Genomic DNA, 14008 nt, shown 5'->3' with positions numbered 1-14008 from the left:
TTTACATATTTAAACACCGTGGATAACATGTATGATGTAACTCAGTAATTTCCCCCCAAAGTTAGAGAGAAAAATGTATATAGAATATATTTCTTATGTTATACTACTTCAATAATGGATGTCAAATGGCACATTTCACTCTACCCATTGCACACATATGCAATGATTAGCAATTTGCCATTTAAAATGCTTTGTCCAAAGGGACATGAGTAAAGATGAGGTAAATCCAGGTTTGAAAAGTCCCTAACGTTCATTTCCCTAAACAGTCATGCGAAGAACCTTGGCCATCCTAAAGATACAACATAAAATAATCGAAATAGGCGTGACACACCTGAAGATAAGTAACACCTACAGAGCATACAAACTTGCATAAGACATATTACCTCAAGTTTTCTCCTGTGAATTTTCTTTTTAGGCCACATGTCCCAGACCAACACTTTCTGTACAACCAAGCACAACCAACCAACTGAGCTAGCATTAGCAAATCCATAGATGGCACATTTAATGTAAGTTTGCATGATTACATACTAAAAATCACAGTGTTAACAGGCTGAATAAATTAGCAAAAACAGGGTTAGGGATTACTACATGAATAGATACTTTCAGTCATAACAATTACCCCACCATCCCAAAGCACAGCCTCAGGTACCCTCTCATAACTATGCTCTGGCTTATTCCTCAATCCAGCTCATCACGCCTCCTAGAAATTAGTTTAATCTTGCAACAACACAAAGTGATTGAGAGTGGTGTAGGAAAGAGTTCCACGTGAATCTGGTGCTCAGGGAAGTAGCAACTATTTTTGCATAAGGCAAAGGAAGCTAGCAACATCTTCCTCTTCCTTGCTTTTCTGCTTCTTCCCTTTAGGGCTTCTCAGAATTGACAAGGTCTGTTCATTTAGGATAGAGATTCCTATTCATAGGGTGCTCTGCTTCAAACATTGCTAGGCTTCATTCCTAAAAATACAGGACCAGCACTCAATACTCCAATATCCAGTGTACAACTGTCTCTAGAAACAGTGTCGAATACAAACACTTGTGAACTCAAGCCAGGAGATTAAAAACTCAAGCCAAATAGATTAAAATATCTCTAGGAGAAAAATCACAGAAGCCCCAAATACAACTTCAATGTAAGAGAACTCAAGGCAGGCACACACCTCACAATTTCACTAGAATTCTTCCTGTACTCCTCTTACACCTAGGCAAAGCAAATAAAGTCATATGGGTTAATAGAAGAATCCCTTGGTCTTGGAGTACAAATGCACAATTCTTGGGCTCTCCTGGTCTGGACAATCACCCAGCTTGCTCTCAGACATTTGAACCTCAAGCAAATTATCAACTCCATACTGGAGAAAAGCATGGAGAGGGAAGTAGGCGCTTTGGTTCAAGTATCAAGCTCTCCCTCTGAGCTGAGGAGCTCAGGAATGCTGCTTGCAGGCCCAGAGTTCACCCCCCACCAAACAAACAGAAACAGAAAAACAAACAGAAACCTGTGGAGGGGAGACTCCCGCAGCACTCACACAATTCCTACCTGACATCAGTTCCAAAGCCTGAGATTCCTTCAAGTTACAGCTCCCAAGCTCCACTGCACAGAGCTGGGCGCCAGCCTCCTGGCTCCCACCTGTGGAAGGCCAAACTGTATTTCTGCGCACTTCCAGCAGCCAGGCAAAGGAAAAGAATCCGGAAGACGCAGACTAAAACGCAGGTGGTGGGCGGGGAGACGCATGCGCAAAAGCATCTTCTGCCCCACCTCCACCCTCCAAAAAACAAAAACAACCCAGGACTTTCAAAGAAAATAGCCTCCGGGAGACTACAATTCCCACAATGCTCGGTGCCACCCTCCTACATACCTGGGAACAAGTGTGCTTGTGTGCATTAGGACTTTTCTCTCCCTGTTGTGGAAGTTAAGCTCAGTTTCTTGAAAACCACTGTTTCCTCTTGAAATACATAAGACCAACCAGAAAATGGATATATATGGGGAGAATTGGCTACATTGGCTTTTCGATTCTTAATTCTAATAATGAAATTAAGGTTATGAGACGGCGTTGCTTATACCTTTCTGTTTATTCAATGCCTGCCTTCTACTGAATGTAAATTATATCTCTGTTTTGTCTTAAATTTTTTTAATACATCTCCTCTTACTTTACAAAGGTATTCACAACCACTAAACTTATACCTGGGTCATTTCCCATTACTGTAATATATACAGTGGCATAAAATAGTGAGATTGTTATGTAAATATGCAGCATAATACTTCTGGTGATTTGGATTTCACAAAATCTAACAATTAATTTTCCAGAAACTCCCCAATTCTATCTATTAAATCAAATGAGTTTTTGTTTTTTTTTATAATTTTGCATTTCATTTAAGGATTTTATGTTTTGTTTTGTTGTTGGTCCTATGACTTGAACTCAGAGCTTGTGCACTGTCTGTGAGCATTTGTTATGCTCTATTTGCATTTCCTTTAAGAATTTCTTCAGGTTACTAGTGAAAATTTCCCAAACAGGGATTCTTATGAACAAGGCACATCACCTCCATTTCCCTTCAAGAGATAGTGGTTAGGGGGGTCAGGATGAATGCAGGAGAGATAGAAGAGTGAAGTTTATGCTAGGCTATGTTGATGTGAAGCTTAATCATTTGCAAACCAGTATGCTTTTGTCTTTCCATTTTGCATGTGAAAATCTCTTTAGAATTCTTACCTCTTCTCTGATCCTAACAGTTCCTCTCAGTAGCTTTAGGCTACATATCTAGGGGACCTCAGACTTGTCTTCTCAGACCTTAACCATTAAAGTATGCAGTAAATCTTTGTCTCCTGCCACAATCCCATCAGAGCACAAGCAAGGCTCTGAGAGCCAGTTGGATGATAATTAAGGAGACAGAGAGATGGCTGATGGCACAATTCTGCTATAAGTCTCAAATGCTTGTGTAATATTGGCCTAGACCCACTGTGCCCAAAAATGCAAACAGCACACATCTTTCCTCATTCTATTTCAATACATCTTTTCCACCCAAGCCTCCTGTCAGTTAAAGCCCCAGGCCAAAAAACTAGAACACACACATCCTCAAACCAAGAAAGGGCAAGGACTTGCAGTGCTGAGGGTGGGAGACAATGGTCCTGAAGCCTTAGCTCACATTTTGTCTACTCCTGGCAGGCACCCCAGGGTCTGCAACAGTCTCCCTCTCTCTTATTAGAGAACCTACCCTTGTCTCTTACATGGTTATTGTGATTTTTTTGTAATCCCTTCCATAAAAAATAATTGGGAAAGACTGGATTGGAAACTTTCACATATGAATTTTAGTTCTCCAATGTATGGGTTCTCCATGTCTCTATTGTGGACCAGAAATATTCCTCATGAAAATGAGAATCAAAGAGCATATTTGAATGTATAGACTTCAACTTAAAAGCACCTCTAACAATATAAAGAAAAAATAATTTCATTCTTTAAAACTAAATTCCTGGGAAGTGGCACTGTGGCTCAAGTAGTAGATCGCTCTCCTTGAGCTGAAGAGCTGACAGACAAGTGCTCAGGCCCAGAGTTCAAGCCCCACGACCAAAAAAAAAAAAAATCCTCCCTAAAACTAAATTCCTGAGACACAAAGAGATAAGGATCAGGAAAAAACTGGGGCACTCCCTAGAATACCTGTGAAATGCAGTTTTCTTTTCTTTTTCTTTTTTTTGGGGTGCAGGGGTCCAGTCATGGGGCCTGAACTCTGGACCTGGGTGCTGTGCCTCAGCTCTTCAGCTCAAGGCTGGCGCTCCACCACTTGAGCCACAGCGCCACTTCCGGCTTTTTTTTTTTATCATGTGGTGCTGAGGAATCAAAACCAGGGCCTCATGCATGCAAGGCAAGCACTCAACCACTGAACCACCATCCCATCCCTGAAATATAGTTTTCATTGTTCAAGCCTACATTTGTGATGAATTTCTTTATTCCTTTATCCTTTTGTTTTGTTTGGTTTGGTTTTTGGTCATGCCACTTGAACTGTGAGCCTAGGAACCATCTCTCAGCCCTTCATCTCAAGTCAAGTGCTCTACATTTAGAGCTAAAGCACCAATTCTGGTTTTCTGGTTTTTATTGGAGATAAGTGTCTCACAGACAATGCTGGCCAGGCTGACTTTGGACTGCAATCCTCAAGTTTCAGCCTTTGGAATCGCTAGGATTAAAGACATGAGGTACCAGCACCCAGCTTGCATTTCTTCTCTTTTATGTCCCAGCCTTGGGGCTTGAACTCAGTGCATGGACACTGTCCCAAAATTTTTGCTCCACATTAGCACCCTAGTACTGGAGCAACAATTCCCACTCGGCTTTTTCTATGTATGTGGTACTGAGGACTTGAACCGGGGCTTCATGCATGTTAGGTAAGCACTCTACCACTGTTGCGGGACAGCCACAACACAAACAGTGCTCTGGAAGGGCAATGGGATGATAATGGAACAGACTGAGAGAAGGCCAATGATGAATCTCTCTTTATTCCAGCAATAACCTTAGCTATAGACACTTTCTAGATCTGTCCAGTGCTTGCATCACATTGCTCTAGGACTCACTGAGTCAACAAGTGCATACCATATGCATCTTTCCTCATTCTAGTTCAACCTTTGTCCACCAAACTCCTAGAGGTAAGCACCCAGGCCCAGACAAAAAGTGAAGTACATATAGCACTGAAGGTTGGAGTCCGTGGTTGTGGATCTTTTGCTCACCCCTTGCCAACTCCTGGCACCTCAGGGTCTGCACCATTTCCCCCTTTTTCATTTTGTAAATTGAGCAAGTGTCTATCAGCCTGAACCTGGAAAATGCAGCAGAATGGAAGAAAAAAGATATACCAAAACAAGAAACAGGAAAATGCCTAAGAAATAGCAAACCCTCCCCCACAGTGTAACCCCCGCTTTCACTATATTTGATGTCAGTATAACATGTGGAGGAGATGGGGACAAACAAGTCGTTTAAGGATTCAGGTGGACCTGATGCAACAATGAGAAGTACAAAATGTCATGTCAAAACCAGCTTTACAATGTCGGTGTGGGGGGTGTGAGGGGGGGTATGATTGGGTGGGGGGAGGGGGGAGGCTGGGAAGGGAGGTGAAGGGTAAACAAAGGAGGAGGCTGCAATGCTTGGTAAGAAATGTATGCATTATCCTGCCCATATAATTGTAACCCCTCTGTACAGTATGTTCTCAAATAAAATATAATAAAATTAAAAAAAAAAAGAAATAGCAAAAAGAGTGCTATTTCCCAAGGTGAATCCCTGCAGGTAATGGAGAAGTGATACAGCTAAGCCTGCGTGGTGGAGTGACCAATACCAGATATCTGACCCTGAAGCAATGAACAATTCAAAAATGTAAGAAGTAAATTATATTTATACTAGTATAATAAACATAATACTTAGAAATGAATGTTTGAAAAATGTAACCAAGAACAATGACAACTATGGGACACAGCTAGTCTAGGAAGCACCCATTTTTACCTGATCCTTATGTCCTTGCCTCTCAGGAACTTACTTTTAACTTTTACAGAAAGAAAGAATTCTACCTTTGAAAAGAGAACTGCACTTTGGACCCACCTCAATAGCTTTTGCTGCCTGCTCCTTTGTTTCAAACTCCACAAACGCAAATCCTTTTGGATCTCCAGTAGACTTATAATGTGGTATACTTATGTAAACAACGTTGCCACATTTCCCAAATACTCTTTCAATCCAGCTGTGATGAACATTTTTGGGAAGTAATTCCTGTAACAAATATTAATAAATTCAAAACATTTTGTCTTTAACAATGAATAAAGGCTTGTCTCTTAAAACTTTCCATTAAATGTACTTGCCACATAAAAAAAAAGAAAGAATTCTTTTTCCTTCATATTTTATAGGTGCTCCAATGTTGCCATCTATACATCCAAATGTGCCTCAGGATCTCCATTTTCATGAGGAATAGCTAAGGTCCACTAAAAGAGGGATGGAAAACCCTTACACTGGAGGACTGAATATCAGGCATGAAAATTTCCTACACAATCCTTCCCAGTCATGATGTGGGGAAAGGATCATCAACAATCACAACAAACCCTTAGGAGACAAGCTTAGGATGTCTGATATGAGGGAGGGAGGCAAAAGATTTATTCCACAGTGTAATGGATACAGTCTGGGAAGACAAGTCTGAGGACCCCTAGATATGTGGCCTAGACTTGCTGACAGGAACTTCTAGGGTCAGAGAAGAGGTAGAAAATCAAAACAAAATAGGATATGCAAAACAGAAAAGTAAAAACAGACTGGATTGGAGCAAGTAATGAAACTTCACATGAACCTGGACCTGCCCTGAACCCTACCTCCTCCCACATTCATCCTGATCTTCCCAGACAACCATTTTTTTTTTAACAGTCTTGGAGGAGGAGTACCATTTTCTAAGAAACCCCTGAGAGGAAATTTTTCACTACTTCCCTGAAGCAATTAATAAAAGAAAGACAAGTACATTACAGCAAATGCTCACAGACAGTGCCCAAGTTCTGAGTTCAAGCCACAGGACCAACAACAAAATGAGAGATTTTCTTTATAAGGAAAGGCAAATTTCAGACACAAATAACCAAACACTCCTTAAAATTTCATAGATAGAATTTGGGAGTTTCTGGGAAAGTAATGAGTAGAATTTGACAAATCAATTTAATTCAAAGATTATAAAGTATATCTGTTTTTAAATTCTGTTATTTCATTCCAGAATATATATTAGAACAGGGGAAGATGATGCCAGAATCATTCTTTTTACTCTCTGCACGAACTTTTTTTTTTTGGTCGATCTTGTGGCTTGAAACCAGCCTGAGCACTGTCCCTGCGTTTTTCAGTTCAAGTGAGCTCTCTACCACTTGAGCCACAAGCCACTTCCAATTTTTTGGTGGTTAGTTGGAGATAAGGCTTATGAAATTTCCTGCTCAGGCTGGCTTTGAACAGGGATCCTCATATCTCAGCTTCCTGAGTACCTAGCATTACAGGCATGAGCCATTGGCACCCAGCTGCAAATACCTTTGTAAAGTGAGAGGGGAGATATTCAAAACTTTAAGAAGAAACAGAGACATAATTTACATTCAGCAGAACGTTCTTTTTGAACAAAAACAAAAATAAAATCTATGTAGATTCATAACCTCAATTATATTAAAAGAACTAAGAATTAAAAAGCCAAATTATACAATGCTTCTAATATATTTGTGTTTTTAATTGGTCTCACAATATTTATGTTGGTAAACTGAATTTTCAAGAAGAAACTCACCTAAGTTCCTTCAGCTGGGAGAGAAAGGTTCCCATGCATCCTTGCACACTTAGGACCAAGTGTCTTGTGCAAGTCAAAACCCTGTAACAAGCCCACTTCCTCTAGGTGAATTGTGCATTGCATTCTGGGAATTGTAGTTTCTATCGGGGCATAGATCCTTTGAAAGTGTGTGGGGGAAGGGGGATGGGGGGGCAGATGTGCCAATGCCTCCTTGTCCACTGTTTGTGTTTTTAGTTTACAAATTCGGGTTACTTTGCTTTTGTCTTGCTGCTGGAGGTGCTCTGAAGTACAGCTTTGCACACCATAGTCAGAGCCAAGAGGTAGAAGCCCAGATTCTCTTTTTCAGGGGAACTTGAGAGCTGAAACATGAAGGGATCTGAGGCTCCTAGCAAGAGTCTGCCCTTATCATTTTTCCCCAGGCTGGAGTGGATGATATTTTAGGGCTCATAGGTTTGTGCTGCCATTAGCACTTGTTCCTCCAGGTGCCAGAAATTGGCTCACAAACCTCTGATTTTCAGACAAGGAGAGTCAGGAGTTGTACGTTTATATTCCTGAACCTAGAGATTCTGGTACTCACCCAGGTGACTTTATTAACTTGCTTTTTGTGAATTGAAGCCAATGAATGGTAAACATTCCTTGAAAATGTCTTATATAAAAATACTGATCCTCTTTTCATCATCTGAATTTCCTATGGCTTTTGAAACTTTCAAAATGCTGCTGGCACAGATATACTCCAATTGATGTGTCTGTTCTGACAAATTACAATTTCTCTACTAATTTAATTAGCCTATTTTACATCACTTAAAATGAGAGAGACTGGCTGGGCAGGTGGTTCAGTGGTAGAGTGCTTGCCTTGCGTGAATGAAGCCCTGGTTTGATTCCTCAGAACCAAATAAGCAGAAAAAGCCAGCAGTGTACTGTGGCTCAAGTAGTAGAGTGCTAGCTTTGAGCTGAAGGTCAGAGGGACAGTGCCCAGGCTCAGAGTTCAGGCCCCACACCGACAAAAAAAAATGAGAGAGATTTCCTATACATGTATACCAAAAACAATTGTTAAAATATAATTTGAATACAATAAAATGCCCTTGATATGTGTCTGCCTGTCCTGATTCTTGAACTCAAGGTCTGGAAACTGACCTTGAAATTATTCCGTTCAATGATAATGTTCTACCACTTAAGCCACATTTGCACTTCCCACTACTTTGGTAGTTTATTGGAGATAAGTCTCTCAGACTTCCATATCCATATTCAATCTGTGATCCTTGTAGGGTTCCTTCATGTCCTTCCCAGGGGACCACAAGCAGGCACAGGAGAAAGATTAGTATAAGGTTTATTAGAAGGACCATATTTCCCAGGAGAGGGAGCACAAGCATTTGTCCCTCTTCAGGTTGCAACAGGATCTGGGGGGCAGGAAGTGAGTTAAGTACATGCTCAGGTGAGTCTGAGATGAGAGAGGGAGTGGCCAGCTGTGTGGAGGGAACTCTAGGTCTGGGAGGTGCTCAGGTCTGGGTGGAGCTGAGGACTAAAGGTGAGGATAATACTAACTTTCCACAGATCTCAGCCTTGTGAATACCTAAGATTACAGCTCTTAAACATGATAGCCCACTTACAATGCTCTTTTTAAAATTCACATTATATTCTAATGCAATAATATGAAATAGAAAACTTGAAATTTTCAAGGCAGGATGTTCAGTTACTAAGGTGTATGAGGACAGTCCAAATCCCAAAACACACAGAAAATGTCCCCACCTTGAAATCTGTAACTCTCCTGATCTTAAGTATTGTGAATGTGAACACTTAGTCTATAATAAATTCTTTTAAGTTTTTCAAAGTAAGAAAACATTCTTGTGACAATAAAACGCAGTAGTAATGTGCAAGTATTGCTTTTAAAGGATTCATAGTGTCTTTCTGAGCAAAAACAACCTCAATGATGTATACAGAATAGATTTTCACTTTTTGTATATGTCACTGTAAAGGTCATGTATTTTATATTAACAATTACCTTTCTAAGTAATTGTAAAAAGTACATCACTACTCGATAACAGAATATCCTGTGTAATCAACCAATAAGTACAAGCAAAAGCACATAGGGATATAATTTGTTGGTTTTAATTTTGATGGATCTCCATTTTGGGGTGTTTTTTCTTTTAATATTGTGTAGTAACACATAAGACTTCAATCTACTGGTGCCTTGGCTGGGGATGGTTGACTGGGATTTTGTCACTCCTCTGACCAGCATTTTATCTTGCATCTTTATTAGGCCCTGTATCTCCAGCAGAATGGACATGATGCTTAATATGACTACTTAGGAAAGTGAGGGACTTCTCAATCTGTGTTTATGTCATTATTACAGATGTACCTTTGGCCAAAGCAGGTTCAAACTCAAATTGCAAGTCATTGTACAAGGTATGGTGATTATTTGCATAAAGGGAAATGTGCCATATGACAACCACTACTGAAACATTATAAAACAAAAATATGTGTTGTATATATTTTATCTCTGTAACTTTGTGTGAAAATAATGTTCATAACATACATGTGTTTGAATATGTAAATAAATGAGGTAGAGTACAAATAATCAATGGATTCCTATGATATCTTTACATTAATAGAAAAATAGTTTATATATCCCTAGGTGTATTTCAGTGATAATTACTTTTAGTGAACAAGTGACATGTTTTCCCTTTTTGGGTTCAATTTTTCAACAATCTTTTTAGGAGCTTTAGGTTTTTTTTCTGTTCTTTTTTTGGGGGAGGGTCTGGTCTTGGGGCCTGAACTCTGGGCCTGGGCCCTGTACCTTAGCTCTTCAGCTCAAGGCTAGCGCTCTACTACTTGAGCCACAGCGCCACTTGCAGCTTTTTTCTTTTTTCTTATGTGGTGCTGAGGAATCGAACCCAGGGCCTCAGGCATGCAAGGCAAGTTCTCTACCACTGAGCCACCTTCCGAGCCCCTGTGCATATGTCTTTAGTGGTCACTTTAATGCTCTTCTTAAGACAGGAATGATTCTTCTCCCATAGCAAGGCTCTTCCAGCCCACATACCATGTTTTGTACAGGAACATCTAGGATAAAATCACACAGGTTCTTTTCTGACTCCCTTATTTGCCTTCGCTCCAAGCCATGGTTCCAGCATCTTTATTCATTGTCAACAGCAAGAAAGCATGAAAGGATCTCTAGTGAGCTTCTTTTATTTTTCACTTTGTTTGACATTCCATTATGAACCTAAGGGTGTCCAAGATAGATGAAGAGAAATAAAAAAGATTCAGCTTCAGGAACATGTTTCTAAAAATGCTAAAGATGTAGCCAGGTGCGGGTGCCTCACACCTGTAATCCAAGCTATTCAGGAGGTGAGAGCTGAGGATCAGGGTTCAGAGCCAGCCCGAGCAGGAAAATCTGAGATTCTTTTATCCTATAAACTACTAGAAAAAGGGAAGTGGCGCTGTGGCTCAAGCTGTAGAGCGCTCACCTTGAACTGAAGAGCACAGGGACAGCACCCAAGCCCAGAGTTCAAGCCCCACAATGGACAAAAAAATAAACAACTAAAGATGGCTTGGAGATTTAGCAGATTATAAAATCTGACATTCCAAGTTAAGTGCAGATATGCTTGTTTGTTTCTACATTTTCTAGTGTGAGAGAAAGTTGTCCCACTAGTTATGTGATTCAGTGACACCTAGGAGATGACTTCTCATAGAAGGTGAAGGATGGCTAGCAACTGCTCAGACATCACATCCTCATATGGAATAGTAAACTATCCTAATGAAATTTTACTGGATTTGCTGAAATAGTGTGGTCAAACATAACTTCAAGTATTCTACAGGACTGAGTGAGCTTTAAGTACTTCAATTAATCTCTGTAAATACTCTTGGACTGCTTTGTGGTCTTTGTTTTACTTGAAACTTAGGCTGAGTTTGATGGTATTTATAGAAATCTCTGTTTTTCTCTATGGTGCTCTCATAGGAGTTCTCTTACCTATTTTCCCAATTCATTCTTTTTTTCATGTTTATTAGCTTTCTTTCTTTTGCATTACATTTATTTATTGTGAAAATACCATACAGAGAGGTTACAATTACATGGTCAAGATAGTGAGTACATTTCTTATCACACATTGTTGCCTCTTCCTTTGTTTCCCTTTACCATCCCTTCTTTCTTTTTTTTTTCAGTCGTGGTTCTGGAACTCTGGGCCTAGTCGCTATACTTAAACTCTGCAGCTCAAGGCTAATATTCTACCACTGGTACCACATCACCACTTCCAATTTTCTAGTGGTTAATTGGAGATAAGAGTCTCACAGGTGGTCTTGCCTGGGCTGGCTTTGAACTTCTATGATCAGTTCTCAGCCTCCTGACTAGCTAGGATTGTAGGCATGAGCCACCACCATGTGGCTTCACTAGTTTTATTTCTCTCTTTCTTCTCTCATTGTCTATTTCTCTCTCTGTCTCTTTTTCTCTTTCATTCTCTCTGCTTCTCTTTCCTCCATTTTCCTCTTAATTTTCTTTTCTTCAAATGGTTTATCTGGGAACTAGATTTTCTTACTGATCAATGTTCTTTTGGTGACGAAGCTCTTAAAATTGACATTTTTCTCACTCATTATACAGGAAAATTGTTGCTAAACATAAAATAATTTGAGTTTCCCAGATTCTATTATCTTTCTCTGGTTTAACCTCATTTGATGTGGTTCCTGCAGTTTTCCTTTTTCTTCTTGTTCTGCTTGCATATTTGTATTCACTGACATTATAAGATAGAAGCTGGTTGTGAAAATAAACAATAGTGACTATGGTTTTCATATTTGAAATATCACTATTGGCAAATTCTGACATACATTTGCTATGCAGTAAACTTTAATCTCAGGAACTTCAATACTAAATAGCATGTCTGACGATGTATCCTTTGGAATCTAGTGGAAGAAATGGTTCAGGAATATGTGACACATTTGAGCAATAGTCAGTGAAATCATCTGCAAAACCTACACAGATTATAATAATTTGTACTTTTTGTCCATGTGTGTTTGTTATTTATGCTATTTGCAGTGTGTATTTCCAACTAAACACTGTTTTAGCATGTGCTCAAACACTTTCAGTTTGTTTGTTATTTTAGTAGGTAAAATAGATATGTTTGTCACCCATGAATCCAAAATTTGATTTTTGCATGTTCCTTTTGATGACAGGTCTTGCTATGTAGTGCAGCAAGCTCTTATTTGTTAAATAAGTTTATTTATTGTGAAAATACCATACAGAGGGGTTACACTTACATGAGCAAGGTAATGAGTACATTTCGTATTAAGCATTGTTGCCTCCTCCTCTTTGTTTTTCCCCTACCATCCCAGCCCCCCCATCTCCTCGACTATGCTCCCTCACCCACCTCCAGCAAGCTCTTCATCTTCTTATGTAGCCTAGGCTGGCAACTAATCTTTCTTGTGTTTCCCACGTCCAGGGAGAATACTTGTGATTCAGACTGTGTGTGGCTACATTAGCCATTCTTATGTGTACAGTTCATTGATAAAACACTGGGCCACACTGTTGTGAGGCCATTCCATCCATCCATCTACAACACTTTTCATCTTCCATCTGTGAAGCTATTTGATCATTGAATAGGCAGCTCCTGTTCCTCTCTATCCCAGTCTCTGGAATCATCCTATATTTGGGCTCCACAAGTTTGTTGATCCTTGGAAGCTCAGTAAGGGAAATTATACCATGGCTGTTCCTTTATGACTGGTGTCTTTTATTTAGCTTATTTTACTTAAAGTCCATCCCTGCCATAAAATGTAGTAAAGTTTTCTCCTTTGAACACATTTATTGTTTTACATGCTTCGATGTTTTGCTTATTGTGAGTAGAGTTTGAGAAGTGATTCTCCAAGCATGTGTTGTACTCCCTGCTTTATCTGCTGTTGCACACAAGCATAGAAATGCTGGACCATATTCCTATATAATTCTATGTTTAGTTCTTTTTAGGACTCTTCCTACCATCTTTGATAGTTTGTTTGTTTGTTCGATCAAGGTGCTTGAACTCCGGGCCTGAGCGCACTCCCTCAGCTCTTTAGCTCAAGGCTAGCGCTCTACCACTGGAGCTACCTGGTTTTCTGGTGGTTTTATTGGAGATAAAAAAAAATTAGGAGCTGGGCGCTGGTGGCTCACGCCTGTAATCCTTGCTACTCAGGAGGCTGAGATCTGAGGATCGCGGTTCAAAGCCAGCCCAGGTAAGAGAGACCGTGAGACTCCTATCTCAAAAAAAACATCAGAAAACTGGAAGTGGTGTTGTAGCTCAAGTGGGAGAGCACTCGCATTGAGCTGAAGAGCTGAGGGACAGCGCCCAGGCCCAGAGTTCAAGCCCCACGACCGACCAAAAAAAAAAAAAAAGTATTTCACGGATTTTCCTGCCAATAAAGGCTTTGAACCGTGATCCTCAAATCTCAGCTATCTGAGTAGCTATGATTACAGGTGTGAGCCACGGGCGACTGGCTTCATCTTTAATAGTTTTATGTACCCAAGAAAAATGCACCAAGGTTCACATTCTTTTCACATCTTTCCTAGCTTTTTCTAGACTTTGAGAGTATTTTTGTTGTTTTTATTTAAAACTATATCCATACTAGCATGTATAAAATAGTTATTTTATCAGAATTTTGATTTGAATTTTTCTCATGACTACTGACATTAAACTACTTTTATATTTTAATGTACTACATGCGTATGTCATTTTTAGAAAAGTCTCTTCAATCTTTTTCCCATTTTAAAATTAGATTTTTTTGTGTAGGTGTTTCTAGAATGATTATCCTTATATTTT

The 14008-nt window shown here is 39.7% G+C and overlaps 1 pseudogene; it reads right to left on the bottom strand.

Annotated features, from left to right (window-relative positions):
* The window catches only part of LOC122123284, a 65549-nt pseudogene that overhangs the window by 8489 nt on the left and 43052 nt on the right, over nucleotides 1-14008 (bottom strand).

The sequence above is a fragment of the Dipodomys spectabilis genome, unplaced genomic scaffold (genome assembly GCF_019054845.1).
Source record: "Dipodomys spectabilis isolate Male_0828 unplaced genomic scaffold, ASM1905484v1 ptg000227l, whole genome shotgun sequence".
Lineage (NCBI taxonomy): Eukaryota > Metazoa > Chordata > Mammalia > Rodentia > Heteromyidae > Dipodomys > Dipodomys spectabilis.
Note: the sequence above shows the minus strand (reverse complement) of the source record. Positions and strands in the feature narration are given on the sequence as shown.